At 42.0% G+C, this 27905-nt stretch overlaps 1 pseudogene; it reads left to right on the top strand.

Moving 5' to 3' along the window:
- Positions 1 to 439: 439 nt before the first annotated feature.
- On the top strand, positions 440 to 15952 carry LOC117882095 (annotated as a pseudogene).
- The last annotated feature ends 11953 nt before the right edge of the window (positions 15953 to 27905 follow it).

Below are 27905 nucleotides of genomic sequence, written 5' to 3'. Positions count from 1 at the left end.
CGAGAAAAAAAAGTAAGTGCTCATCAGGTCAAAGAATAGTCCTTTTCAGCTCACTGGGCACGGTGGGGGAAGAAAATGAGGGGAGTGAGCCACTCCTCAGTTTTCATCAGTTAACAGTTCCTGAACTTATGTAGGGCTAAACCATCTTAAAGTTTCTGAACTTACACAGGGCTAACCATTCCATCTCCCTGTGCTTATTGGCATATATGGGACTCCTCTGCAGGGGCATTATAAAAGAATGAAGAACATCGTGTCTGGTACATAGTTGGTAGGATACTTGTATAGTCTGGTATTTTGTATGTTGTTTGGTTTTCATAAATCCGAATGATATTTAGGTAGTAAACTACAGTGTAGCTGGGAGGGCCAACCCAGGAATTTTTTGCACCTATTTCTATTCTATGCTGTTTTACTTGTAGTGTAACACCAATGGTTTGTTACAATGGCCGATCACAACAATTGCCTTTCTCATGTTTGTGGATCCACATGTTTCTTGGTGCGCAGAGCCCTTGCACGGCCGCAGGTAAGCGATAGCAGAAGTTGGTCACAAAGCTCCTCTGCACCTTCTCCTTGATTGACTCTAGTTCTGAAGACCGGGGTAAAACCTGGCTATACTGAAATCAATGGCAAAAGTTCTATTGACCTCATTGAGCCAGCATTGTACTCTAGGGATCTACTTCAGTGAGAACTGCCACGTGTGGGTGCTCGTGCTCTAGGAGGTAAGCAGCTTGTTCATAATTCGTTGTTAAATGTTTTCAACTTGTATTATTTTTGTTCTTACACACGTTCTGAGCCTGCAGTCTGCCTGCCATGTCAGAATTCCTGCCAGTGTTTTCTGTGGTGTTCATCCTCATTGTGATGCCCCTTCTCTTTTTTACCTCACCCCAGATTTTAATTCAAATGACATGTGGGATCCGAACCTTTGAGGTTAACACCTAAAACCTGTCAGCTGTTCTCTATCTGCTTCCACAGAGATCCAGTCCTGCACCAAGCGAAAGTGGTGCTCCCGTGACTTGGTGTGCCCGTGGTAGACACAGTGCCGGGGATGGCAGTTGTAGCAATAAAGTACCTTTTCTGTTTAAAATAGGAACCAGAAAGGCTCATATGGAAGCCAACTTTGTGTCAGGATCTTCCTGTATTGAGGAACCACTGCCTCTGGTGACTCTTGCACTTCCTCTAACAATATGTAAAATGGGCACTGCTCTGATTCCAGCAACATATTTGTCCAGATATCAGTACAGTTACCTTTGCTGTCTCTGCTAAATATATGGCTGATGTCTGGTTAGCTCGGGGCCTGGCATACCAGCTCAGGGCCTGATCCAGCTCCCTTCAAAGTCAATCAAAAGTGTCCCACTGAGTTTAATGGCAGTTGGATCAGGCTGACATTTCCCATTCCATGTTATTTGATGAAAAATCCCACAGCATTTGTAGCTTTCCTTTGCAATGCCTTCAGGGTGCCAACATGCCCTACCACTTTTATGCTGTCTCATTCCTGGGGACTGAGGACATGTTCTTCATGGAAATCTACATTAGAAGTCTCTGAACAGTCCAGACTTCGGAATCACTGTATGTATGACCTCTCTCCTCTGTAGTGATGACAAAGCATGTATCAGCAATTTTGCTAAGAAGGGCAATTTTACTTCCCCTTCAAAAAACATTTTTTTGTTGTTGAGTCACAGCACCGTTACCCATTCTGTACACTGCACACGTTCTGTGCTGTGTGATTTGAGGGTTTTCAAGCATGTAAGGACTCTACTCCATAACCTTTTCTCTTCCCATTTCCTGAGAGGATTTTTCTTTTTTGTCCACCATGACAATGACAAACTCCATGGTCTTCACTTCAGGTTAGGGATTCTGAGCTCAGGTGTCTCCTTCTTCCAGGGTTCTCTTGGTAATTAGTGGGTTGTTTCTTTTAACTCTCCTATATTTCTGGTTTCCTTCACCTTTCTGACCTGGATGTCCATTTTCTCTTTGTAGCTAATTTTTGCTTCCTACCAGTTACACTCCTTTTGTGTTGGTGTGCTTATTATCTGTGATGTTTATAAACATAGTCTCAGTTGCCTCTTATTGGACATGGTATTGAGATTCTCACTGGGATATATGCATTTATTACAATGTAAAGTCATTTTAACGTTCCAGGGAGTGTATTAACTTGTGCTGTAAAATCTCCCTTTAGGGGGGATTCCAGGGGCAGCTGCAGTCAGGAGAGAACCTGGAAAAATGGTTCCTGCTAAAGCCATGGTCTCTAGGGACCGGCAGGAGCACATTACATGAGAAATATTCCTTGTATCTGCTGCTACTGCTCTCACCTGAATGGGGTAAAATGAAACCATTATTAACGCCAATGAATAAGGTGTTAACCTCATGACCTACATGACTCAAAAAGTAGGACTTCAGTGTGGTACCTGCCTTTGCTCATTGTTATGTATATTTGGGGCTTATGGATTTGTGTTTATTTATCTATATTTTCTCATTTATTTTATGCAGATTATTACTTGATACCTGGATCATATATCAAATTTAATTAATTAATTACAGACATTTTTAAAGCATGTTTTACATTTTTGTCCTGGATTTCTTGCCACTTGTACTTGGCAATTAAGGACATGTCCTCTGAATAAAAAACTGAACACTACAAAAATTAGTAAGCAATATCTGCTTTATATTCTGCAAACTCTGCTTCTTGATTTTTTGCATTAGTGGCATTTTCCCAGTTTAAACTGGACACAGAAAATCTGCTTTTACTTTGTTTCTAATGACACCTTCCTACCAGCCAGCACTTGTCCCCCAAAATATCCTTTGTTAAATACTGGCTTCATATAATGCCTAGAACAAAAACACTGAAAATAGGAACATTGTGTTCATTCCTTCACATAACATGTTCACGCTTTCCCTATTACTGAGTAAGGACACAAAAGCTGGAAGATGTCTGTTTAAATTGTTTCTTTTAAAAGAAAAAAGACAACTTTTTTTAAAGCCACCTACAGTTTAACAACCTAAAATTTTTCAGCTGTTTTGATTCCGTTATTTAAATAGGAAAATGTATGATTGCAGAAATAGATCGATAATCTAGGGGAAAATCAATCAGTGGTGTCACAGAAAAAAGAGCCATTTTAGGGGCAATTTCCCTTTAGCTGCCAATAAATAATGAATCTGTTCATTTGCCCTACTGGAACCAGCAGACTAAAGGTATGTCTACACTACAAAATTAGGTCGAATTTATAGAAGCCAGTTTTATAGATATTGGTTTTATACAGTCGATTGTGTGTGTCTCCACATAAAATGCTCTAAGTGCATGAAGTCAGTGGACCGCGTTCACAGTACCGAGGCTAGCGTTGACTTCCGGAGCGTTGCACTGTGGGTAGCTATCTCACAGTTCCCGCAGTCTCCGCCGCCCATTGGAATTCTGGGTTGAGATCCCAATGCCTGATCATGCAAAACAGTGTCGCGGTGGGTTCTGGGTACATGTTGTGAGGCCCCTCCCCCTCCGTCAGAGCAATGGCAGACAATCGATTCGTTCCTTTTTACCTGGGTTACCTGTGCAGACGACATACCACAGCAAGCATGAAGCCCGCTCAACTCAGCTCAGCTCAGCTCACCATCACCATATGTCATCTGGATGCAGGCAGACGTGGTACTGCATTGCTACACAGCAGCAACAGCTAATTGCCTTTTGGTAGTAGACGGTGCAATATGACTGGTAGCTTTCATCGGCTATCAGGGTGCTGGCAGACATGGGGCTGCATTGCTACACAGCAGCAGCCCCTTGCCTTTTGGCAGTATATGGTGTATTAGGACTGGTATCCATCGTCGTCGTATTCTAGTTTAATCAGAGGCACCTGGGCAGACATGCTTTGTCTCCTGGAGACTCAGTCCTGCCGGCAGTCCTATTGAACCGTCTTGACGATGATGGCTAGCAGTCGTAGTACAGTATCTTCTGCCAAGCACCCAGAAGATGCCGAGGGCTATCAGTCATGCTGCACCATCTGCTGCCAGCTTAAGATGTAAAAAATAGATGGACCAGTTTTGTTCTGTATTCATTTGCTTCCCCCTACCTCCGTGAAATCAACGGCCTGCTAAACCCAGGGTTTTGAGTTCAATCTTTGGGGGGGGCATTCTGTGTAACAGTTGTTTGTGTTTCTCCCTGATGCACAGCCACCTTTGTTGATTTTAATTCCCTGTACCTGTATGCCATGTCATCACTCACCCCTCCCTCCCTCCATCAGACAATAGTTTTGCGCCTTTTTTCAGACCGGACGCCATAGCACTGGGATCATGGAGCCCGCTCAGATCACCGCAGCAATTATGAGTGCTATGAACACCACGCGCATTGTCCTGGAGTATATGCAGAGCCAGGACATGCCAAAGCAAAACCAGGACCAGCCGATGAGGCGATTGCAGCGCGTTGATGAGAGTGATGAGGAAATTGACATGGTCATAGCCCTCACACAAGGTACAGGCCCCAGCAATGTGCAAATCATGGTGTTACTGGGGCAGGTTCATGCCGTGGAATGCCGATTCTGGGCCCGGGAAACAAGCACAGACTGGTGGGACCGCATCGTGTTGCAGGTGTGGGACGATTCCCAGTAGCTGTGAAACTTTTGCATGCGTAAAGGCACTTTCACGGAACTTTGTGACTTGCTTTCCCCTGCCCTGAAGTGCCAGAATACCAGGATGAGAGCAGCCCTCACAGTTGAGAAGCGAGTGGCGATAGTCCTGTGGAAGCTTGCAATGCCAGACAGCTACCGGTCAGTTGGGAATCAATTTGGAGTGGGCAAATCTACTGTGGGGGCTGCTGTGATCCAAGTTGCCAGGACAATCAAAGACCTGCTGATATCAAGGGTAGTGACTCTGGGAAATGTGCAGGCCATAGTGGATAGTTTTGCTGCAATGGGATTCCCAAACTGTAGTGGGGTGATAGACGGAACCCATATCCCTATCTTGGCACCGGAGCACCAAGCCACCGAGTACATAAACTGCAAGGGGTACTTTTCAATGCTGCTGCAAGCCCAGGTGGATCACAAGGGACGTTTCACCAACATCAACGTGGGATGGCTGGGAAAGGTACATGATGCTCGCGTCTTCAGGCACTCTGCTCTGTTTCGAAAGCTGGAGGAAGGGACTTTCTTCCCCGACCAGAAAATAATCGTTGGGGATGTTAAAATGCCTATCATGATCCTTGGGGACCCAGCCTACCCCTTAATGCCATGGCTCATGAAACCGTACACAGGCAGCCTGGACAGTAGTCAGGACCTGTTCAACTACAGGCTAAGCAAGTGCCAAATGGTGGTGGAATGTGCATTTGGACGTTTAAAAGCGCGCTGGCGCAGCTTACTGACTTGCTCAGACCTCAGCGAAACCAATATCCCCATTGTTATTGCTGCTTGCTGTGCGCTCCACAATATCTGTGAGAGTAAGGGGGAGACATTTATGGCGGGGTGGGAGGTTGAGGCAAATCGCCTGGCCGCTGATTACATGCAGCCAGACACCAGGGCGGTTAGAAGAGTACAGCAGGGCGTGGTGCACATCAGAGAAGCTTTGAAAATGAGTTTTGTGACTGGCCAGGCTACGGTGTGAAACTTCTGTTTGTTTCTCCTCGATGAACCCTCTGCCCCCGCCACCCGGTTCACTCTACTTCCCTGTAAACCAACCACCCCTCCCTCCCCTCCCCCCTTCGAGCACCCTTGCAGAGGCAATGAAGTCATTATTACTTCACATTCATGCATTCTTTATTAATTCATCACACAACTAGGGGGATAATTGCCAAGGTAGCCTGGGAGGGGTGGGGGAGGAGGGAAGGAAAAGGACACACTGCAGTTTAAAACTTTAACACTTATTAAAGGCCAGCCTTCCGATGCTCGGGCAATCATCTGGGGTGGAGTAACTGGGAGGCCAGAGGCCCCCCCACCGTGTTCTTGGGCGTCTGGGTGAGGAGGCAATGGGACTTGGGGAGGAGGGCTGTTTGTTACACAGGGGCTGTAGCGGCGGTCTCTGCTCCTGCTGCCTTTCCTGCAGCTCAACCATACGCTGGAGCATATGAGTTTGATGCTCCAGCACCCAGAGCATCGACTCTTGCCTTCTGTCTGCAAGCTGACGCCACCTATCCACTTCAGCCCGCCACTTGATCTCTTCAGCCTGTGATTCATCCCGCCACCTCTCCTCTCGTTCAAATTGTGCTTTTTTGCACTCTGACATTGACTGCCTCCACGCATTCTGCTGTGCTCTTTCAGTGTGGGAGGACATCTGGAGCTCAGTGAACATATCACCCCAAGTCTGCCGTTTTCTCCTTCTAATCTTCGCTAGCCTCTGCGAAGGAGAAACATTAGCAGCTGGTGGAGAAGAAGGGAGAGGTGGTTTAAAAAGACACATTTTAGAGAACAATGGGTACACTCTTTCACATTAAATTTTGCTGTTCACATTACACAGCACATGTGCTTTCGTTACAAGTTCGCATTTTTCCTCTTATATTGAGGGCCTGCCGGTTTGGTGTGAGAGATCACTCACGCAGTGCCAGGCAATGGAATTCGGCTTGCAGGCAGCCATGGTAAGCTCCAGTCTTTTGGCTTTTTTAACCTTCATAACATGTGGGAATGGTTTCAAACAGCAGCGCCCTCATTTCCCATACCAAACACCCGTTGGGTTGGCCATTTAAAATGGGTTTGCAATGTAAAAGGAGGGGCTGGGGTTTCCAGGTTAACATGCAGCAGAAACCCAACTACCACCGCCCACACACACACACACACACACCCCCAATTCTCTGGGATGATCACTTCACCCCTCCCCCACACCGCGTGGCTAACAGCGGGGAACATTTCTGTTCAGCCGAGCAGGAACGGGCACCTCTGAATGTCCCCTTAATAAAATCACCCCATTTCAACCAGGTGACCGTGAATGATATCACTCTCCTGAGGATAACAAAGAGGGACAAGGAATGGATGTTGTCTGCATGCCAGCAAACACCGGGACCATATGCTGCCATGCTTTGTTATGCAATGATTCCAGACTACGTGCTACTGGCCTGGTGTGGTAAAGTGTCCTACCATGGCGGACGGGATAAGACAGCCCTCCCCAGAAACCTTTTGCAAAGGCTTTGGGAGTACATGAAGGAGAGCTTTCTGGAGATGTCCCTAGAGGATTTCCATTCCATCCCCATACACATTAACAGACTTTTCCAGTAGCTGTACTGGCTGCGATTGCCAGGGCAAATTAATCATTAATCATTAAACACACTTGCTTTTAAACCATGTGTAATATTTACAAAGGTACACTCACCAGAGGTCCCTTATGTGCCCTCAGGGTCTGGGAGCACGCCTTGGGTGAGTTTGGGGGTTACTGGCTCCAGGTCCAGGGTGATAAACATATCCTGGCTGTTGGGGAAACCGGTTTCTCTGCTTCCTTGCTGTGAGCTATCTTCATTGTCTTCATCATCATCATCTTCTGCGTACCCCAAACCCGCTTCCCTGTTGCGTGTTTCTCCATTGACGGAGTCAAAGCACACGGTTGGGGTAGTGGTGGTTGCACCCCCTAGAATTGCATGCAGCTCCGCGTAGAAGCGGCATGTTTGCGACTCTGCCCCAGACCTTCCGTTTGCCTCTCTGGCTTTGTGGTAGGCTTGCCTTAGCTCCTTAATTTTCAAATGGCACTGCTGTGCGTTCCTGTTATGGCCTCTGTCCTTCATGGCCTTTGAGACCTTTTCTAATATTTTGCCATTTCATTTACTGCTACGGAGTTCAGCTAGCATTGATTCGTCTCCCCATATGGCGAGCAGATCCTGTACTGTCCATGCTGGAGCTCTTTTGCGATCCTGGGACTCCATCATGGTTACCTGTGCTGATGAGCTCCATGTGGTCACCTGTGCTCTCCACACTGGGCAAACAGGAAATTAAATTCAAAAGTTCGTGGGGCTTTTCCTGTCTACCTGGTCAGTGCATCTGAGTTGAGAGTGCTGTCAAGAGTGGTCACAATGAAGCACTGTGGGATAGCTCCCGGAGGCCAATAACTTCGAATTCTGTCCACACTATCCCAAATCTGACCCGCAAAGGACAATTTTAGCACTAATCCCCTCGTCGGAGGTGGAGTAAAGAAACCAGTTTAAAGGGCCATTTAAGTCAAAAGAAAGGGCTTCGTCGTGTGGACGTGTCCAGGCTTAATTCGATTTAACGCTGCTAAAGTCGACCTAAACTTGTAGTGTAGACCAGGCCTCAGTCCAAAACTCATTCTCTTCAGCTGTAGGTGATTGGCCTGAGCCTCAAAGACTGGAGCTGGATCTCGGGTGTTAGGATCCGGGATTTTGATTTGAGCTCATCTCTGACTTGTTTCCGTATTCTTATGGCTCAATCCCCAAAACCACGGGCATTTGGGCAGCTTTAATCATGCAAGTTGTCCCGCTGATTTCAAAGGGACAACTCACTTGAGTAAAATTACTCAAGTGTTTCTAGGATTGTCCCCATAAAACCCAATCATGCAAAAAATATTCATGTGAGTAACTTTAACTAGGTGAATAGTCCAGGACCGATTCTAGGCACCAGAAAACCAAGCACGTGCTTGGGACGGCACAATTCCAGGGGCGGCATTCCGGGTGTTTTTTTTTTTTTTGCTTGGGGTGGCAAAAAACCTACAGCCGGCCCTGAAATAGTCCCACTAACTTCAGTGGAACTGCTCACATGAATAGCTTCTTTCACATGACTGACCATTTGCACGATCAGGTCCTTATTTTGCTCCTTATGTTATGCAACATTGTTATGCAATAACAATGCTAAAATAATTAATTTTATCCTGGGCTTAAAAAGATTTTTCTCCTCTGAACTGTTCTTGATATTCTCCATATCTGATATATTTATTTTGTCAGTTCAGTTTGGAATTCGTTTGAAAAAGACACATTGTAATCCTGTATCTGAAAGCAGCAGAGGGCACTGAAACCATCTACACAGCCTATAGGGAGATTTTTCCTAACTGAGCTGTTGGTATCCTCAGCTAGAGATTTCCTTCACTCCACCCCAACCAGAATTGTTATAAAGAGCTGAGTAACTGTTCTGTCATTTTCAGAGCTGCAGACTCACACCGTGTTTCTTCAGAGAGAACAGAGAGCCAGGGTTTGGAGCTAGCTTTCTTTTCATAATATATCAATTGCAAAAATGTACACAAATGGGAAGAATAATTCCATCAGTGACAGTGCTTTTACTGGGGTTTGTGACTTGTGAGTTTTTGTTTTGTTACGTAGTTAATTGTTGTAATTAATTTGCATTTTCCTTTATTTTAGAATCATTTCTCTTTACAGAAAATGATTTTGCATTTCAGTAAATAAAAATTTGTTAAGCTCAGTTAAGATGTTCTGTTTAAATAGCAAGAAAAATTTTATTCAGCACTGACTACTCTGTAGTAATGCAGTCATTTTGTAATTTAGTTTGCTAAAAAATGTATTGCACTATAGAATCATAGAATTGTTTCAGTTAGAAGAGATCTCTAGCACATCACTGTAGGTTTGATTTTATTGTCCCTGATGCATCCCTGATAGATATCAGTCAAGTATAATATCAGTCAAGTATATCTGCAGTGAAGGTGATTCTATAACCTCCCTTGGTAACGTATTTACCTATTAGTCTGCTGCAAAGTTTTAGAGACAGATCCCAGCTGGTGTAAAGTCATGTTGTTCCATTGACTTCAATGGATTTACATTGTTCATCAGTTGATTAGTTAATGTGTGTAGAGTATTTTGGAGAGGGAAAGCACTATTTAAGTGCTAATTATTAATAGTTTAACTTGCCCTACGCAACTATTAGTTTAAAAATAGTAAAACAAGAGGCAGGCTTTAATAATCTCATATACCATACTAGATTGCCAGTGCAAAGGAGAACATGAGCAATGAATGCTGCTGAGTTTGCATTTTTCTCCCTTTTTCAGCTAAAGCTTTTGAAATTGAGATTACACCTGAACACGACGTTACTGCTGATTGGAGATAAACTTGAGCTGACCTGTAGTACTATTGGCTGTGAATCCCCAAGTTTCTCTTGGAGAACCCAGATGGACAACCCCCTAGGTGGGTCAGTGACCAACGTGGGGAGCAGCTCCATCTTGACCATGGATCCTGTTGGCATTGAGAATGAGCATGAGTATCGCTGCAGTGCATGTTGTGGCAATCTGAAAAAAGATAAAAGCATCAAGGTTGATGTTTACTGTAAGTGATTTATTCCCTTTATATATGACATTGGTGCAATGCTCATTCATAATAAATTTGATTAATCATTCCTACAGTGGAGGGTCAATTATATCCCTAGCACAACAATTCTGATATGGTTTAAACATATATTTCCGGGTAGGGGACATAGATTGGTGCAGGGATTTCTTATTAGGCATCTTGAACAAGGCTATCTAGAGTGAATTTAATCTTCCTGGTTTTATTTGCTCTTGGTGTTTTCCTCAAAGTATATGAAAGCCAGAAGATAGTCCCCTTGAAGTGTTCAAAAAGCTGAAAAAAATATGCTCTGGGTGGAAATGTTTGGGGAAAATTTGAGTATTAAGGGCCTGATCCAAAGCCCAGTGAAGTCAATGGAAGTCTTTCTGTTGATATCAGTGGGTATCAGGCCCTTAGGACCAAATCCTGCCCACTTTACTGATGCAAATTGTTCCATTGACTCCAACAGGCCTACTCTGGTGAAGTGAGCAGGAGTTGGCTCATATTACAGGGATTTTGTAAATTCACTCTGCCGGCTACTATATTAGCTGCAGATACAAGGCATGCTTCTACACCACTGAAATCAATGGCAGTTTTGTCACTGAGTTCGTTGGAAACAAATCAGTCCCATATACCTTAATATTTTGGCTTGGCATAGGAAGGTCTTTATATATAATGGTAGCTGCAGTTATTTGGGAGCCACATTCAATAGCTACTGGGGGTAATAATTAAAATTAATAGATGCTGGGCCTTCTAAATGAAGATTCAGAACATGCTATGCCTTTTTATTCCAGTTATTTCTAAGAACAGTATTATTGTTGTCTGTCATTAATTTATATATATATATATATATATATATATATATATGGTAGCTGTTATTTTCTAATTCTATCAGTTAAAAAAGATCAGTATTTTTCTACCTTTCATAAAATGCCACGATGTTTTTAACATGGACATGTATTAAAAGGGAAGTTGGATCCAATCTATACCCCAGATACTAAAATCTCCAACTTCGAGTGTGTGTGTAGGGAAAGAGTCGGGAGGGTCAAAAACCCCAAATATGGACCCATATGTCATGACAGTAGTGGACTTAATCAAAAGCCAAGTCATGAACACATGTGAACTTGAGGGACTTTCAATTTTAGTTCCAAAGGTTGTCTCTTTGGCCTGTCTCTAGTAAAAAGTAACTGGTATTGTTCTTTTAGCTTTTCCCAGTGATCCAGTCATTGAGATCAGCACACCCTGAATGTTGGGGAAAAAGCCCGTGTCACCTGTATGGTTCCCAAAGTGTATCCTTCTGAGCATTTGAAGATGCAGCTTGAGAAAGATGGATCTGTTCTTGGCATGAAAGAGTTTTATGAGGAAGAAAGCACTGAAACCACAGAGACAAAAAGTCTGACATTGACTTTTATCCCCACCTTTGAAGACATTGGGAAAGCGATTACTTGTGTGGCTGAATTACCAATTGATGAAATGGAATTTGAACCTAAGAAAAGACAGACTTCATAGAGATTGAGTGTAAACTGTAAGTATATTTATATTAGGGGTTAAATTTTACATTAGGATTCATGGGCCAGGGTCACAAAGTTAGGGATATAAACAAAAGTACTCCTGATTCACATTGGATCTCGCACTGACGTCAGTGACTGTACTGCACAAAGATCAAGGATAGGACATGGCCCTTAGGTTGTATAATCTCCAGGCACAGTCTTGTAATCCCTTCATGGGAAGAATAACCATTGACTTCAATGGAGAGCCCTGGGTTATTAAAGTTAACTGTTGCATTCAGTAACAGTGGGGGAAAAGCTATGCATGTAAACCTTCAGAACCACCATTTTAGCTCATTCCTCTTTCCTTTTCTTTGGTAGCTGGAGCAGAATTCAGTCTGAATCAGAGAGAGCAATAACTGCCTAAGCAGAGGTGCTTTTTTGAAAAATTTCCCTTGAATGCCCATGTAATTCCCATTTTAGTCAATGGGATCCACATGCATATATCAGGGAGCAGAATTTGGCTGTAAGCAGTTCATCTTGGAAAACCTCTAGTGTTGATTCCTCACTGAGCTCTCTGGGGAAATTGTTCCATTTTCCTATTGACATCACTGCTTTTGAAATGTTTCCCAATATCTGAAGTGCTTCCTTGAGATCATTTAGCCTCAGACATGGATCACATGTGTCATTAACATATCTCATTGAGCTTTTCTCTTCTGTTTTCTTCAAGTTGGTCCACAAAATGCTAACGTCACTGTGTCTCCAAGCAATACAACCATGCAGGGGGAAACTCTGATGCTCACTTGTAGGACTACAAGTAATCCACCAGCAAGGATTGTTTGGGGAAAAAAGCTAGAGGATTCAAGCGTTCAGCACATCATAGACAATGACACCCTTATCATTCCACATGCCCAGATGAGTGATTCTGGGCTGTTCATCTGTGAAGCCATAAATGACGCAACAAATAAAACGGAGAGAACAACAGTGGTCATTTCTGTACAAGGTATGAGCCTGTAAGAGTTTGACTTGTCTGGTTCTATGAAGCATAGTATTTCAACTGATCTACAGGTGACTCCTGAATGAACAAGAGAGTGGGGACTCTGAAATAATGGAACTGGGAAATGTCGGGGGCCTCACTACTGTATATTCAGGAGTCAACTGTAGATATGCTACTGCTACTCAGGAGTCACGTTTGTCATTTCAAGGTCTGATTTTTCTCTCATTACAGTGCCTGATGTTTAACTGCATCTCTCTTTTTATTCTCAAGCTAAGATAAACATATACATAGCTCCCCAGTCAATGGCCCATGTGGGTAAGATTTCTCCCATGTCCTCTGGGTGATTTACCCAACCCACATTTAAGGCTGCCCTCCGAAACGGGCACTTAAGAGCCTCTCTAGCTCCATGTGAATATGCTAGTCCCCTAAACGTGTAAGGGACAATAACCTCCTTTAAGACTGGAATGCCACGATACACGTAGCTGTGTGTGGCACATTGCCCAGGAGCTCTGTGCTGCTCCCAAATTCTGTCAGGTAATTATGTTTCCAGGTGGTTTGTGTATGCAGCCAGGCTGCCAACATATGTGACTTTGTATTATGAAACCTGCTGAGCCATCTGACATTTAAATACATTTTGTGTCAAATGTTATCTTTGAAATCTATGAATTTCTGAGCTCAGAATAGTCTTTTAGAGACCATTTCCTCCAGCAAACTTAAAATATGATGAATTATAGATGTCATCTGTTATCTGCTTCATTGACTACCTCTTTGAAATCTCACCTGAAAATCAATCTTTTCACCTGTCCCTATGCCTTTTAATTAAATTCTCCTTTTCCTTATTGTAATTGTATTACATAAGAACATAAGAACGGCTGTACTGGGTCAGACCAAAGGTCCATCTAGCCCAGTATCCTGTCTACCGACAGTAACCAATGCCAGGTGCCCCAGAGGGAGTGAACCTAACAGCTAATGATCAAGTGATCGCTCTCCTGCCATCCATCTCCACCCTCTGACAAACAGAGCCTAGGGACACCTTTCCTTACCCATCCTGGCTAATAGCCATTAATGGACTTAACCTCCATGAATTTATCCAGTTCTCTTTTATACAATTCTGTTATGACAGGCCTAGTCCTGTAGGTCCTGCCTTTGGCAAAACTCAAATTCAGATTCAGTCTCTGAAAAAGAACTGCAGGATCATTCCCTATAATATTTATTTGTTTACTTAAAATATAAGATTGTTGCCAAGACACCTAGGTGCATTGCATCAATCAAAGCAATCAGACAATGACAAGTCAGAGTCCCTTGCTTCACCATTATTTATTCATTCTTTTTCAACCCTATACAGCACTATTTGGAAATTTCATAATGTGATTCACATGTCTGATGGGAGGTGGACAGATCCCTGCACACCCAAGGAACTCATTGCAGGATCAAGACCCAGTTTGGTACTTACAGTTGACTGCAGGCACAAATCTGACAATGTAGGGGGTCTGCCACTTCCTTGCAGGCACAAATGAAATATATCATAATCTATCTTCTATTTGTGGATACAAATCCAGGGGTTTAAATATCCAAATTTAACATTTCTGCCCACAGTTAATTTTGGGTACAAAATCAGAGGGTTTTTTTTTTAATGGCTGTACATGTTAAACTTCAGATGTATGAAAAGGATATTAATCATAGATTCCAAATTGATAATTACAGACACTCAATAAGGTGCAACTTGGTCATTTCATTTTTCCTTTTCAATTCATTCAAGTCTTAGCCTATCCAGACTGCAGTTACTCAGACACCACTTGTCTCTTTGGATTGGTAGTGTTAGCCATTATATACAATGGTACAATTTTTTTATTAGCATTATTATTCCTACAGGTAGTCCCCAAAGGCCTAAATCCAGATCAGGGGGCAAAAGGAATTCAAGATGGTTCCTCAGGCCTCACCCACATTCTTAAAACCCAGTATTACGTTGGTAACTATTTCTCCTTTAATAGAAAGGCCTTCCCTCTTTGCATGCAGGGGTGCCAAGAATTACAGAGCTCTCCATACAACCCTCTACAACTGTTCAAGAAGGAGATAATGTTACCATCCTGTGTTCTGTTGAAAGCAACCCTACTGCCAGGATTGTCTTAAGGAGAAAATCAGACAGTGAAGACACTGTGCTTTACAGCAAGGATGGAGTTGTCCATATCTCAAGTGTGATGTTCCTAAATGCAGGAAACTACGAATGTGAAGCAGAGAATGCACTGGGGGAAACCAAAACGGCATCAGAACTTAGCGTGGGATGTAAGTGCATATTATGCATTTCCTATGACCCAATAAAATAGTTCTTTCTGTGAAGTGCTCATCATTTACTTCATTGCTGGATATAATCCTCAAAACAAACCCAAGTCTAAGAAATGAACTGAGCCTGTTAGGAACAGCCCATAGTAAGGGGAGACCTGGAGCAGCCCATTATCTCTTTAAGACAGAATGCCCCCTGGAACTCCACAGTTGACCTGGGAGGGGTACCATAATTTGGATTCAGTCTACTCCTCCCTCCCTATGTAGCTGGCCAGAATGAAGTGCAGAACAGAGCCATGTTTCTGCCTACTCTCTAGTCTACCCCACCCACTTTTTGGTGAGTTGCTCCCTGCGGGGAAGTAATACAGTCACATCCTCTGCAGTCCCCTGAACACAGGGGCTGTGAATGAGTGGCCCTTATAGGGGCTTTACAAAAGGAGAGGGTGCAGTGCCTAAGGGCTAGTCGCCATTTAGCCCTCAGAGTGATGGCAATCTCAGGTCATGGACTGAGTGGGGATTGAGACTATACTGCCCTCCCATCCATATAAACAGGCCCTCTTGGTCAGGACTGAGGCACATTGGCTAAGGAGGGCTTGCACTGAAGCTCAAAAGCTATCTGTGCTGTATTTGATTTGAGGATAAATAGAGGATTTCAGTGTCCAGGGCTGACAATCTAGCACCTAATAAAGAACCCTCTCTTTGCTCCTGTTATTAATAACTAAAAATGAATCCTTCATTTTAGATGGACTAAGAAATACAACGGTCTCTATCACCCCCTCCACCACAGTGAAAGAAGGGGGAGCTGTGACCATGACATGTACCAGCTATGGTAAACCAGCTCCAAAGATCTCCTGGACAAAGCGTTCGATCAGTGGAGAGTCGCAGTTTCGTTCGGAAAATGCAACTTTAACTATAAATAACGTAAAGGCTGAAGACTTGGGGCTTTATGAGTGTGAGAGAGGTATCCAGTTTGGAACAGAGAAAAAAACTGTGGACTAAATTGTTCAAGGCATGTGGTGATAAATGACACCCAGCCAGCCAGTTAGCTGTAAAATCCCTCTTGGTAGCTATTCTCTGTTTGCTTTACCTGTAAAGCAGTGGGTCTCAAACTTTTTTATTGGTGACCCCTTTCACACAGCCAGTCTCTGAGTGCGACCCCCCTAATAAATTGAACACACCTTTTAATATATTTAACACCATTATAAATGCTGGAGGCAAGCGGGGTTTGGGGTGGAGGTTGACAGCTTGCAACCCCCCATGTAATAACCTCGTGACTCCCTGAGGGGTCCTGACCCCCAGTTTGAGAACCCCTGCTGTAAAGGGTTAAAAAAGTCCCCCAGGTAAAGAAAAGGACACCTGACCAAAAGAGCCAATGGGAAGGCTAGAACTTTTTAAAATTGGGAAGGAAGCTTTCCCTTTGTATCTGTGGTTGCTCTCTCTGGGCTGAAGAGATGGGGCAGCAGGAATGCTGTGTTTGAACCAGATATGAAAGTGATCAGATCCTATCTAGAACTACTTTTAACAATCCAAATATGTAAGTAAATTGGCAATGTTTAGAAAGACACAATTAGATTTATTTTTGTTTATTTTTTAAGACTTGTGGACTCCTCTGTGCTAGCCCAGTTGCTTTTGTTTACCTGTAACCTTTAAGCTGAACCCCCAAGAAAGCTATTTTGGGTGCTTAATTTTTGGAATTGCTCTTTTACAAAATCTAGCAAAAGCCTAAAATCCAGATGTATTTTCTTCCTTTTTGTTTTTAATAACATTTACCTTTTTTAAGAATAGAATTCAGATTGTTGTGTCCTAAGAGGTTTGTGCCTATACTCTTTGATTTGCTGGTGGCAACAGCTAATTTCCTCTTTTTCCCTCAGCTCTTCCCTGGTGGGGGGAGGGGAGGAATGAAAAGACTTGAGGGTACCCCACAGGGAGAAATTCCCAAGTGCTCCTTCCTGGGTCCAAGGGGGTTTTTTGCATTTGGGTGGTGGCAGCGTTTACCAACCCAAGGTCAGAGAAAAGCTGTAACCTTGGGAGTTTAATACAAGCCTGGAATGGCCAGTATTAATTTTTAAAATCCTTGCAGGCCTCCACCTTCTGTACTTGAAGTGCCAAAGTGGGGTTTCAGCCTTGACATGGTGGCAGTGGTGGGCGATGCTTTAAATGTAATGAGCTGGGCATATGAAGGCCAACTGCCCCAATACACCAGCTGACTACAACTCATCACCCCAGAGTCCCATCAAGAACCTTCAGGCTCAGATGTCTCGCAAATACCTCCAGAGCAAAGGGAAACTGTGAGTGTGGGTGGGAGGAAGATTACTGCGTGGAGAGACACTGGAGCACAGGTGTCAGCTATCCACCAATCCCCGGTGGACCCCAAATTCAATGACCCAGAGACCAAGGTGACGGTGCAACCCTTTAAGTCCAACTCTTTTAACTTGCCTATAGCCAGGTTGTCTGTCCAGTACAAGGGCTGGTCAGGAATATGGACTTTTGCAGTCTATGACGATTATCCCATTCCCATGCTGCTGGGAGAAGACTTAGCCAACCACGTGAGGCTAACAAAAAGAGTGGAGGTGGTAACCAACAGCCAGGCTAAACAGGCCTCCACACCTAACTCCATTCCTGAGCCTCCTATAAGAGCCCAGTCTGTGTTCCCAGATACCACAGGCCTGGGGACCCAGCCAGAGGTGGTGAAACCAGACCCCAGACCAGAGTCTATGGCAGCAGTTGTAAATCCAGTTCCTGAGACCCAGCCAGAACCAGCCCAAGGATTGGAACTGGCGGAGCAGTCAGCACCAAAGCCCGTGCTTGCAACCCCACCGGAGTCAGGGGAGCCAGCACCAAAGGACGCCACAGAGCCTGCACCTGCAGCAGCAACTAGCCCGGCACAAGAGGCTCAACCAGAGCCTGAAATACCACCTAGTGCACCAGCGGAGAGCGGTTCACAGTCAACGGAAACTACCCCATCACCTGCATCACTTCCAGTGGGACCAAACCCAAGTCCACAACCCAGCGAGGAACTAATGTCTCCAGCATCAAGGGAGCAGTTCCAGGCAGAGCAGGAAGCAGATGAGAAACTCAAGGGAGCTTGGACGGTGGCATGGAGCAACCCACCACCTCTCAGCTCTTCTAATAGGTCCAGGTTTGTAATAGAAGGAGGACTCTTATAGAAGGAGACCCTTTCTGGTGGGCACAAGGAAGACTGGCATCCTCAGAGACAGTTGGTTGTTCCAACTAAGTATAGCTAAACTTATTTGTAATTACTTACTCCTATGCTCTCCAAGCAAAACGTAAGTATAAATGAGAGCAAAATTTACATAGAAGAGAGGTAATTACATTTATAACTAAAGTTTGATTTTGTGTTCCTATAGAAACCTTCAACAGAGTTAGATTTTTGGTAGGTCTTAGCATTACCTGATCTGCTGTTCCCTCCAGTACTACTGGGAAACACGATTCCTGTTCTATGTTTCCAGGTTGCAGCTAATTACTTTGATTTCCTTCTGCACTCCAGGAGTGGCTTGTTCCGTGAATGTGCTAAATTCAGAGAAGTAAAGAGGTGAACATTTCATCTTGGTTGCTGGTCACTTTTGCTTGTCATCTTGGTTGCTGGTCAGTATGGTTGCTGGTCACTTTTGAAGAAGGAGAAAGTGTATTTGTATGTAGTTTTTTAATCTGCAAATATAGCCTATTAATTATATAGGATCTCTCACAGTTTAAAAAATGGTTTGTTTTATTAATATTTCAGTTACCCTTTGTTTGTTTTTTGCTCTTTGCCCAAAAAACATAATATGAAGGAACCACATGGGCATAGTGTGTGTGTGGGGGGGGGGGGGGGGGGGGGTGTTTACGTGATTGTATTTACTAAACATATAAACACCTGGAAGGCCTAGCTACATAAATACAGTGCTCCTCTGGCTGGTTTCGAAAACATTGCACACGGTGAACACTACTAGAGGGATCATAAACTATATAAAGGAACACTACTTATTCCTATGCATTACTGCCTCAAAGTACAGTCAGACTTTGGTGCAAAGTGCATGAACCTGAGCTTGCAACCAGACTTCTGTAATGTTCTTTGTGCATTTAACATCTTGTATAGTATGATGTCTTGATATCCCTAAGAGCACCAAACCAGGTGGCCATTTCAGGTTTCATTTGGCAACCTTCATTTGGCAACCTATAATTTTTATTAATATTTATAGCTATCATTTGATTTCATATTCCTACAGAGAGCTTCAACACAGTTAGATTTTTGGTAAGATCTTCGCCTCTACCTGATCTACTGTTTCCTCTGTCATCACTGGGAATTACAGTTCCTGTCCATGGTTCCAAGCTGCAGCTGTTCCATGAATGTGATGAATTCTATGAAGTAATTATAGTTATTCTGTGAAGTAACCGTATCTCAGGGTCAGTGTAGGGTTGTTACTGGTCACTTCTGAGTGAGGGGAAAGTATATTGTGTATAATTTTTAAATCTACAAATATATCTGATTAAAGGTTGTGGTTCTCAGGTAGTTTTGAAAAAAAAAGTTTTATTTTATAAAGTATTTCAGTTTCCCTTTAAAGTGGAAATTGCTGATTATAAAATAGTGCTAAAAAATAATACCAGTAGAAGATTGCTATATGTAATGTAAATGAGGATAGATTCATGTGCTCTGTACAGCCTTCTCCCATCTTCTCTCATTGAATACATGATACAGGATGATTGGAGGAACAGGAAGCAAAAACATATCCACTAACAAACTAAACAAGCATTTTCTTTATATTATAGGTCATAACTCTCGCTGAGTGAGTAGCTGATTTTTTGGTTCACTGGCTCTATTGAAATATTGAAAAAGAAATTGTTTCAGATTGAACCAAATTGTGGTTCAACCTCAAATCAAATATTTCATTTACATTCTCAAGTTTAACTCTTTTTAAAATACAATTGAGGTAAAATTCAAAACAAAAAGTTATTTTGAATCAGAAAATCAAAATGCTTTATTTTGAAAATGCTGAAATGAAAAGTTTAATTTTTTTTCTGTTCTTTTTCCCAATCAATGAACCAAACAATTTGGCTAATTCGATGTGACAAAATGTTTTGGTCAACTTAAATCTCCATTTTTCACCCAAAAATATTTTTGGTCAAAAAATTTCACCCAGCTCTAGATTCACAAATTCCAAGGCCAGAAGGGACCATTGTGATCATCTAGTCTGATCTCCTTTATAACACAGGCCACCGAACTTCCCAAAAATAATTCCTAGAGCAGATCTTTTAGAAAACACCCAATCTTGATTTAAAAATGGCCAGTGATGAAGAATCCACAACAACCTTTAGTAAATAGTTCCACTGGTTAATTACCCTCCCATTTCAAAAAAATCATACAGCAGACACCACTGTTCATAATACTTGTGAGAAGCAGCTACTAAGTTCATCTGCACCATTTACTAGTGTCTGTTGAACCTTGATATTTGTATTTTGTGGGAGTTATACAGTGTCAGCATTCTATGTCATGGTATCCGAATGAGTAGATAGCATTTGGGTATCCTCTAATTGTAGAAAGGGTTATTAATTTGGAATAAAATTAGAGATTATCATGATACATAAAGCTGATTGAAATTTTCATTTTGGGTAATTCATTTTTTATTAATGAATCATTTATGAATTGAGCCTGGTTTTCTTTATATGGATTTTTTTTGTTCTTAAAAATTAAACAAAATAGTTTTGACAGATGATTTTCAGCCTAAAGGTTATAGGTTGTTTGCATACATTGTTCAGTATTCACGTTGTATGACTGAACATCTGGTCATATGGTATTTGTTCTGCTCCCTAATTGGATGACTGAAACTTTTTGAACAAGAGAGTAAAGAACAATGCAATTCTGATACAAACTCTTTGGCTATGAAGATTTGCAAACCTTTTCATATGTACATAGTGGCCTTCTGAATACTCACGTGAGAGTGAACCAAATTCAGTACTTTGGCTGATAAAATATTTCCACATCAGATTTGTTTTTACTGTTTGATCAGTTTTGACAGTAAATAGCACTTTACTGGCATGTGTAAAGTCTCAGAGGAAAAGATTGTGAATAACTGGAAACCCTAACAAGATCCAATCTGCAGGACTAATCTGCAAAAAGTCATCTGAAATTGCAGAGGAAATTGGTGGTTAGTAGCTAAATTATATCAGTTCTAGCAGTTTAACAATAGACATTTGTTGCTGAGTAAGGTCATTGAAAATGAAACACAATGGAAGTTGGCGTATTCTGTGATAGAGCCCTTCCATGTGCCTTTGGGCTTTAATTGCTCGCCCTCCCTCCAAAGGAAAAAAAAATAGGTTATGTAGAGAGCTCTGTCGTGTTGTAAAGTCCATGGCATTTGAAGAGTCTGGAATGAAACAGAATATAACTGATACTGTCACATCTGGGTTTACAAATGTAGCAGTGCTCAGTAAAAGTGGCTAGAGGCTAAGGCAGAAATTATCAAATGAATGGGAAATATGTATCCAAATCCCCTAAGAGGCTGTGAAAATCTCAACATTAAGGGGCAAAGTCTGCCATCCTGTTCATGTTGAGTGACACCTTACCCCATGGGGAGCTCACCAGGCTCCTCGCAGAGCGAGGTGCTGTTCAGTATGAATATAGGTGGCAGAAACTGGGCCTTGTTTATTGGTACAGTTCCTAGGATGGGCAGAATGAGAAGCCACACAATGATCTCAGAGCTGTGGACTACGGCAGATAGCAGCCTGGATACCATTCCATTCAGTGGGGGTTGAGGGCACTCAGCACCTTGCAGGATTGGGCTCATAGTTAGTAAGTTATAATGCAAATCACAAAAAGAACATAGGACTAAATGGACCCAGTGTACGGGAGGTAGGTGCTATTCTTATTTCTATAAATGCCCAATCCTTTAAGCAAACAAACAAAAACATATAGTACTAAGCTATTTGCCTCAATAACAGCTCTTGGCAAAATATCCAGAGTTCCAAAATCTCTGGTTGGTTTTAGTTTATTTTCTAATGCAGATGTTAGATGGCAATGGAAACTAACCTGTCCGCTTCTTTTGAGGAATTAAAGGAATAGTGTTGCTATGGAATAAAGATTCAGTGTTGTTAATATTGTAACAGTCCACATATTTATTCAAATGACACCATCATAGGACCTAATCACATCAGCCATGCCATCAGGGGCTCATTCACCTGCACATCTACCAATGTGATATATGCCATCATGTGCCAGCAATGCCCCTCTGCCATGTACATTGGCCAAACCGGACAGTCTCTACGCAAAAGAATAAATGGACACAAATCTGACATCAGGAATCATAACATTCAAAAACCAGTAGGAGAACACTTCAAACTCTCTGGTCACTCAGTAACAGACTTAAAGGTGGCAATTTTGCAACAGAAACGCTTCAAAAAGAAGATTCCAACGAGAAACTGCTGAGCTTGAATTAATATGCAAACTAGATACCATTAACTTAGGTTTGAATGGAGACTGGGAGTGGCTGGGTCATTACACATATTAAATTATTTCCCATGTTAAGTATCCTCACACCTTCTTGTCAACTGTCTAAAATGGGCCATCTTGATTATTACTACAAATGTTTTTTTTCTCCTGGTGATAATAGCTCATCTTAATTAATTAGCCTCTTACAGTTGGTATGGCTACTTCCACCTTTTCATGTTCTCTGTATGTATATATATCTTCTTACTATATGTTCCAGTCTATGCCTCCGATGAAATGGGCTGGAGCCCACGAAAGCTTATGCCCAAATAAATGTGTTAGTCTCTAAGGTGCCACAAGTACTCCTGTTCTTTTTGCGGATACAGACTAACATGGCTGCTACTCTGAAAACTGTCATTATTGTAACAGTGTTTTTCAAATGGAAATAGCAACACCAAGGCAAGGGAGAAGTGCTGATCCCTTTTCTGTGCCTGTCTCTCTGTGGGGGAACATTTGGGTGCAGAGACCTGAGACCAAGGAGGAAGTGGACACACCAGAATTAGTTTTTCTGTGTGTAGGTCTCGCAAATCCCACTGTTTGTCAGGAATGGCTACAGAGATTTTTTTTTCCCGAAGTAACCATTTAATATGGATTCCTTTTGGCCTTGGATTACACAGATGACTTAAAAGGGGATGGAGACTTGCCTTCCTGTAGGCGGACATCAGAATCTCAAATGACTGCCAACAGAAGTAGCCTTTGCCAGAAGAAATAGTATTAAAACAATGCATTAGTTCACTGGAATTTTCCCTCTAAGGAATTTCATACAGGGACTTTTCTATGTTTGTGCCTCCTACCTAAAGTAATAGTGAAAAAAAACAATTGAACTGTCAATGGGGAAGTACCTTAAGTGAAACATCTAATGTTAAAAGTATCTTTTAAAAATTGGTAAATCAATGCTAAGACAACTGGAAACCAGTTAGCTCTGTGCAGCAATGGGCTGCTAAATTAGCATCCTGACTCCCAAACCATGTTACTTTGGACAACACTAGTGAGCGGGTGGCTCAAAAATGCCAATTTTAATGAAAATCTTCCCTTTCAAAGGCAACTGGCAATTTGCACATGTTCAGAAATGCTTCTGATGGTGAGAACTTGCAAGAAGGCTGCACAGAGATGAATGGCTGCTGCTCTCTTTCGAATAACCTTTTAGCTTGACTGTGGAGGCCTTTGTCAGCAAGTTCAATGTAATCTGAAATCAAAAGCCCAAGTGTGTTGTTTCAAGAAGTCCCTTTTTCAGTATACAGTATCCTTTTCCTAATAGTTCCTAGCATTCTTTTTTACCACTGCTGAACATTGAGATGAAATTTTCAGAGAACTATCTACAATGACTCTAAGATCTCTTCCTTGAGTTGTAACAGCTAATTTAGAATGCATCATTGTATATGTGTAGTCGGGATTATTTTTTCCAATGGGCATTACTTTGCACTTACCAATGTTGAATTTCATCTGCCATTTTGTTGCTGAGTCACTTACTGTCAGAAAAGTAAGCAATGAAGTTTTGCTTGTTTGTTTTTATTTGGGTTTTTTTTGGAATGGAGGATACACATTCCACATACACATGATCAGGGTCTGCAGTATAATTATAGTGTCTCCTTAGAACTTCCAAGCATGATGGAATTTAGGCCCATCTCCACTTCAAGTCTAACTTGGCTGTCCAACACTTTGGGGATGTCTGTTTTCTATCACTGTTAGCACCAAAGGGGTGAGTCCAGCTCGCTTACAGAGGTAGTATGTGGAAAAATTAACATACCAATTATGTACTCAGCAAAATAGACAGGTGACAGATAGATACTTAGATATTGGGTTACCTTTTATTCACTACTAAAAGTACGTTCATGTGCAAAAAAAAAAAAACCAAAAACCCAGCACACCATCCAATTTTTTAAATATTAACATTTGATAGATATACTTGGTCTGTTGCATGTATATATAGAGATTTTACTCAATTTAATAAAGTCACGAGAAATGACAGATGTAATGATGCTCAATCTGTAATATGGTAATTCCCTGTTAAATAGAAAGATCTGATGACTATATTCTTGTATAATGTCTGTTTAAAACAAAAGCTAACTGTTTTAATGATTGTTTTGTTTCTGATATTTTCAGGGCAAGAATTTGCAAACTTGTTAAAACTTCCTAAATACTTACTTTTTTAAAAAAAAATAAAGAAAAGAAAAATGGAATAAATACATTAAGCACTGGTTCTAATGCAACCTTGGAACACCTGATGGGTAACTTTTTGCCATGATGAAAACTGATCACGTCTTCCTACTCTTTGATTTCTCTCTCTTAGCCAGTTTCTGGAATAATTTAGCTTTACTTTACAGTTTTTAAAACAAAAGAAGATAACGTCGAGCTAAGCACCCATACTTTCCCAATTCACCTTTGATAATTCTGTCCCTATTTTTGCTGAAATCTATTAAAGGCCACAGGCTTCTGAGCCCAGAGAACATTAGCACTGCTTAGGACTTACTCCCTAACTCCTAAGGAAGCATGTGATCTCCCTGTAGCACAGTGCCATCTAGCTTTTCCCTTTATGGCTGTTCAGCAAAATTGAACAGTTGCATGTCGTAAGAAATATTTCCCTGTGGTCAGTCTTAAATGGATTATGGTCACATAGCAGGTCTGACATATTTCCCCACATATGAAGGGCTAGATGATTTCTTCACATCATGAATAAACTACAGAAAGGGCACAAGGAAACTCCACAGTGATCCCATCATGGATTTCCTCCTTTGTCATTCCATTCCAGGTTGCAATATGGAGACAAAGGTTTATTCCCCTGAGGAACAGGCCACAGGAGCCATCTCGCACAACGTGAAGAACTGGAGATCCACACAGCTCCTCTAGAACATGCTCAGGGAGACCCTGTGCCTTTGCTATAACGCTGGCCCCCAGTATTACCCAACCCTCACTTATTGGCAACATGGCTACACTGGAGCAGTACTATCAGGTATTCTTTCCCCCCAGAAGCTCCTCTTTAAAAAGTGCTCCATGTCCCAAAGGGGTCTCACCAAACAGATTGTGCAAATCTTCCTACAAGGTAAGAGAGAGAGTGCGGACAAGCATGAGCTAAAGGGACGAGACCTCTCATTGAGTGCCCCACTGGGTTTTTGTGGGATCTCTCTCTACCCCTGGTAGTCCAGATACCTGTAAGATGGAAGCTAAACCAACTGTCACCACGAGAACCTACAATATCCCCTTGGAATAAGCCTGCCAAGATGGGAACCCTTTTTGTGTAAAGAGTTTCTACATGTTCAGCAAGAGTCTGCAATACATTCAAAACTGCCGATGGTGAAGAGAAACTGTCTTTGCCTCCATTTTGATGAAGCCTGCTCTCCATTTCAAAGCATGATAACGCAACAGTGGATAGAATTCGCCACAAGTCTGGGCCTGCCTTACCTCCTCAGTTGCTCCCTTGGGCCAAGAATAAACAATATCTATTTTACCCTCCTGACCGTAATCGCTTCATTCCTGGGGGTGCTCTTTCTGCCATGGAGGGAAATTTGTGCTGACAGCTTGTCTAAGGCCTGTGTGAAATGAAGTCTCGGTGCCAATCCTAGCAGACAGGTGTCTACATCACCAAACCATGATCACAACTGGAAATAATTGGCACTTAAATTGCTTTCTATGCTTATATTTGAAACCAACTTTTGATGGTCAAAATATTATCAGCAACCATATTAGAATGATAATTAGCCAACATTTTGAAGCAGGGTAGAAGCTGTTTGCAAAAATCTATTAATACAGAGTAATGTTCAAATCTGTGATGTGCTCCACAGGTGATAAGAGCAGGATGTAGAACTACGTCCCAGCATGGCTGCTATCACATTGGGACATCAAAATCTGAATGTGCTATTCTGATTTTATGGTAGTAATCTGAAATGTGTTGAAGTTAAAAGTCTCATAGTAAAATTAATTTCAGCTCTTGCATTTAGTAGTCTATGTGCAATGTGAGGAATATATGCACTATCAAAATAACTAATTTATTATATGTGGTCTAAGTGGGAAAATTGTTATTCTGAAAACCATAGTTTTACTTTCACTACCTTTCTGTATTTAAACATATGCCCTCAATGTTGCATTCACATAAGTTTTTGCATTTAATTTTCTTATAGTTTTTTGTTTGTTTCTTTGTTTGCTGGTTGGTTGGTTTATTTGTGAGCAAACAATGAGAAAGATTGTTCTTCAGGGCTGGACGAATAAGGCTGCAATATATATATATATATAAAAGCAACAGATGATAGCAACAGTACCACACACACACACAAAAAAGAAACAATTTAATGTCTTCATCTTGCTGTCCTTGAAGTCCATGGGAGTTCTGCTATTGCCTTCCACAGGAATAGGCTCGTGCCCTGAATTTATATCTTTTGAAAGATGCTGTGGCAAATCTCCTTCCTATAAATTGCTCTGTCGGAAGTCCCTGGTCTAATACAAGCATAATTTACAGAAGTATTGTCTGAACTTAATTCCTGGCACCTGGCACCTGCTCTGGATCACAGGAACAAAGGCCACTATCCTCTGCCACATCAGGAATCTCAATATCTACTGTTACATCTGGGCAATTGTGCACAAAAGGGAAGGGCTTCATCCAGCTAATCAAGCGCTAGAGCACATGATGTTGAGCATGCTCAGAAGTGAATTTTTTCAATTTTTTTTTCAATTCTTCAATTCCAAAACCCAGCAAAGGGCTGTGAGTCCTCAAAAGGGACTATTCACATATACAGTCTGGAGAGTTTGTGTTCATTTCAGTTGTTCAGGGAGGAAAAGTAGTCTCAAAAGGCTGATATTTTTTCATTTCCCTTGCACCTCCAGTAACAGCTAAGAGAATTTTTTCCTCAAACTTTCCAAAAAATGTCACCGCTGGGGTGAGACAAAGTACAGAAAGTTTTGTGCATTTTGTTGTATGTTATGAGCACATGACAAAAGGTTACAATGAAAGTTCTGACATTACTGTAACTATTCTTCTTTTGTGAGGCTTGGGTAGATAGCAACAATTACTTTACTGTAACTATGATGGTTGCTACCGGGCAGCAGGTATAACATAAGAAAATTAGAGTGTACAATAGCATATATGATGCCACAAGAAACAAAAGAAAATCATTTGTGCCTCTCTACTCAGCTCACATATATCCTGCAGTGTCGGGTTTTAGTGTCACTCTCCTGTGTCTATTAATAACGCATGACAGTTGTAACGTGCTGCAAAGAGCCAAAAAAAGATCTTCTGCTGCAGAATCCTGCAGGGAAAGCGTTCATATCCTCACCATATACTGTATTTATTTTACTGTTCAGACCATGTTCGTATTATATCAGCTCTATTATCCTCAATGTATCGCAGAAACTACTACACCACCTGGCCTTAAAATCAGTGCAAAACATCTGGGTGCCACAGATTGCTATCGACAACCCTTTAGTCTTCTGCAAGAGTCAATACAATGAAATAAGGCCCCATTAAGCAGTACTGAGCCTGTACCACTACATGTCAGTATTACT

This window comes from Trachemys scripta, chromosome 8, assembly GCF_013100865.1.
Source record: "Trachemys scripta elegans isolate TJP31775 chromosome 8, CAS_Tse_1.0, whole genome shotgun sequence".
Lineage (NCBI taxonomy): Eukaryota > Metazoa > Chordata > Testudines > Emydidae > Trachemys > Trachemys scripta.
The sequence above is the reverse complement of the archived record's forward strand: the minus strand, read 5'-3'. Positions and strand labels throughout refer to the sequence as shown.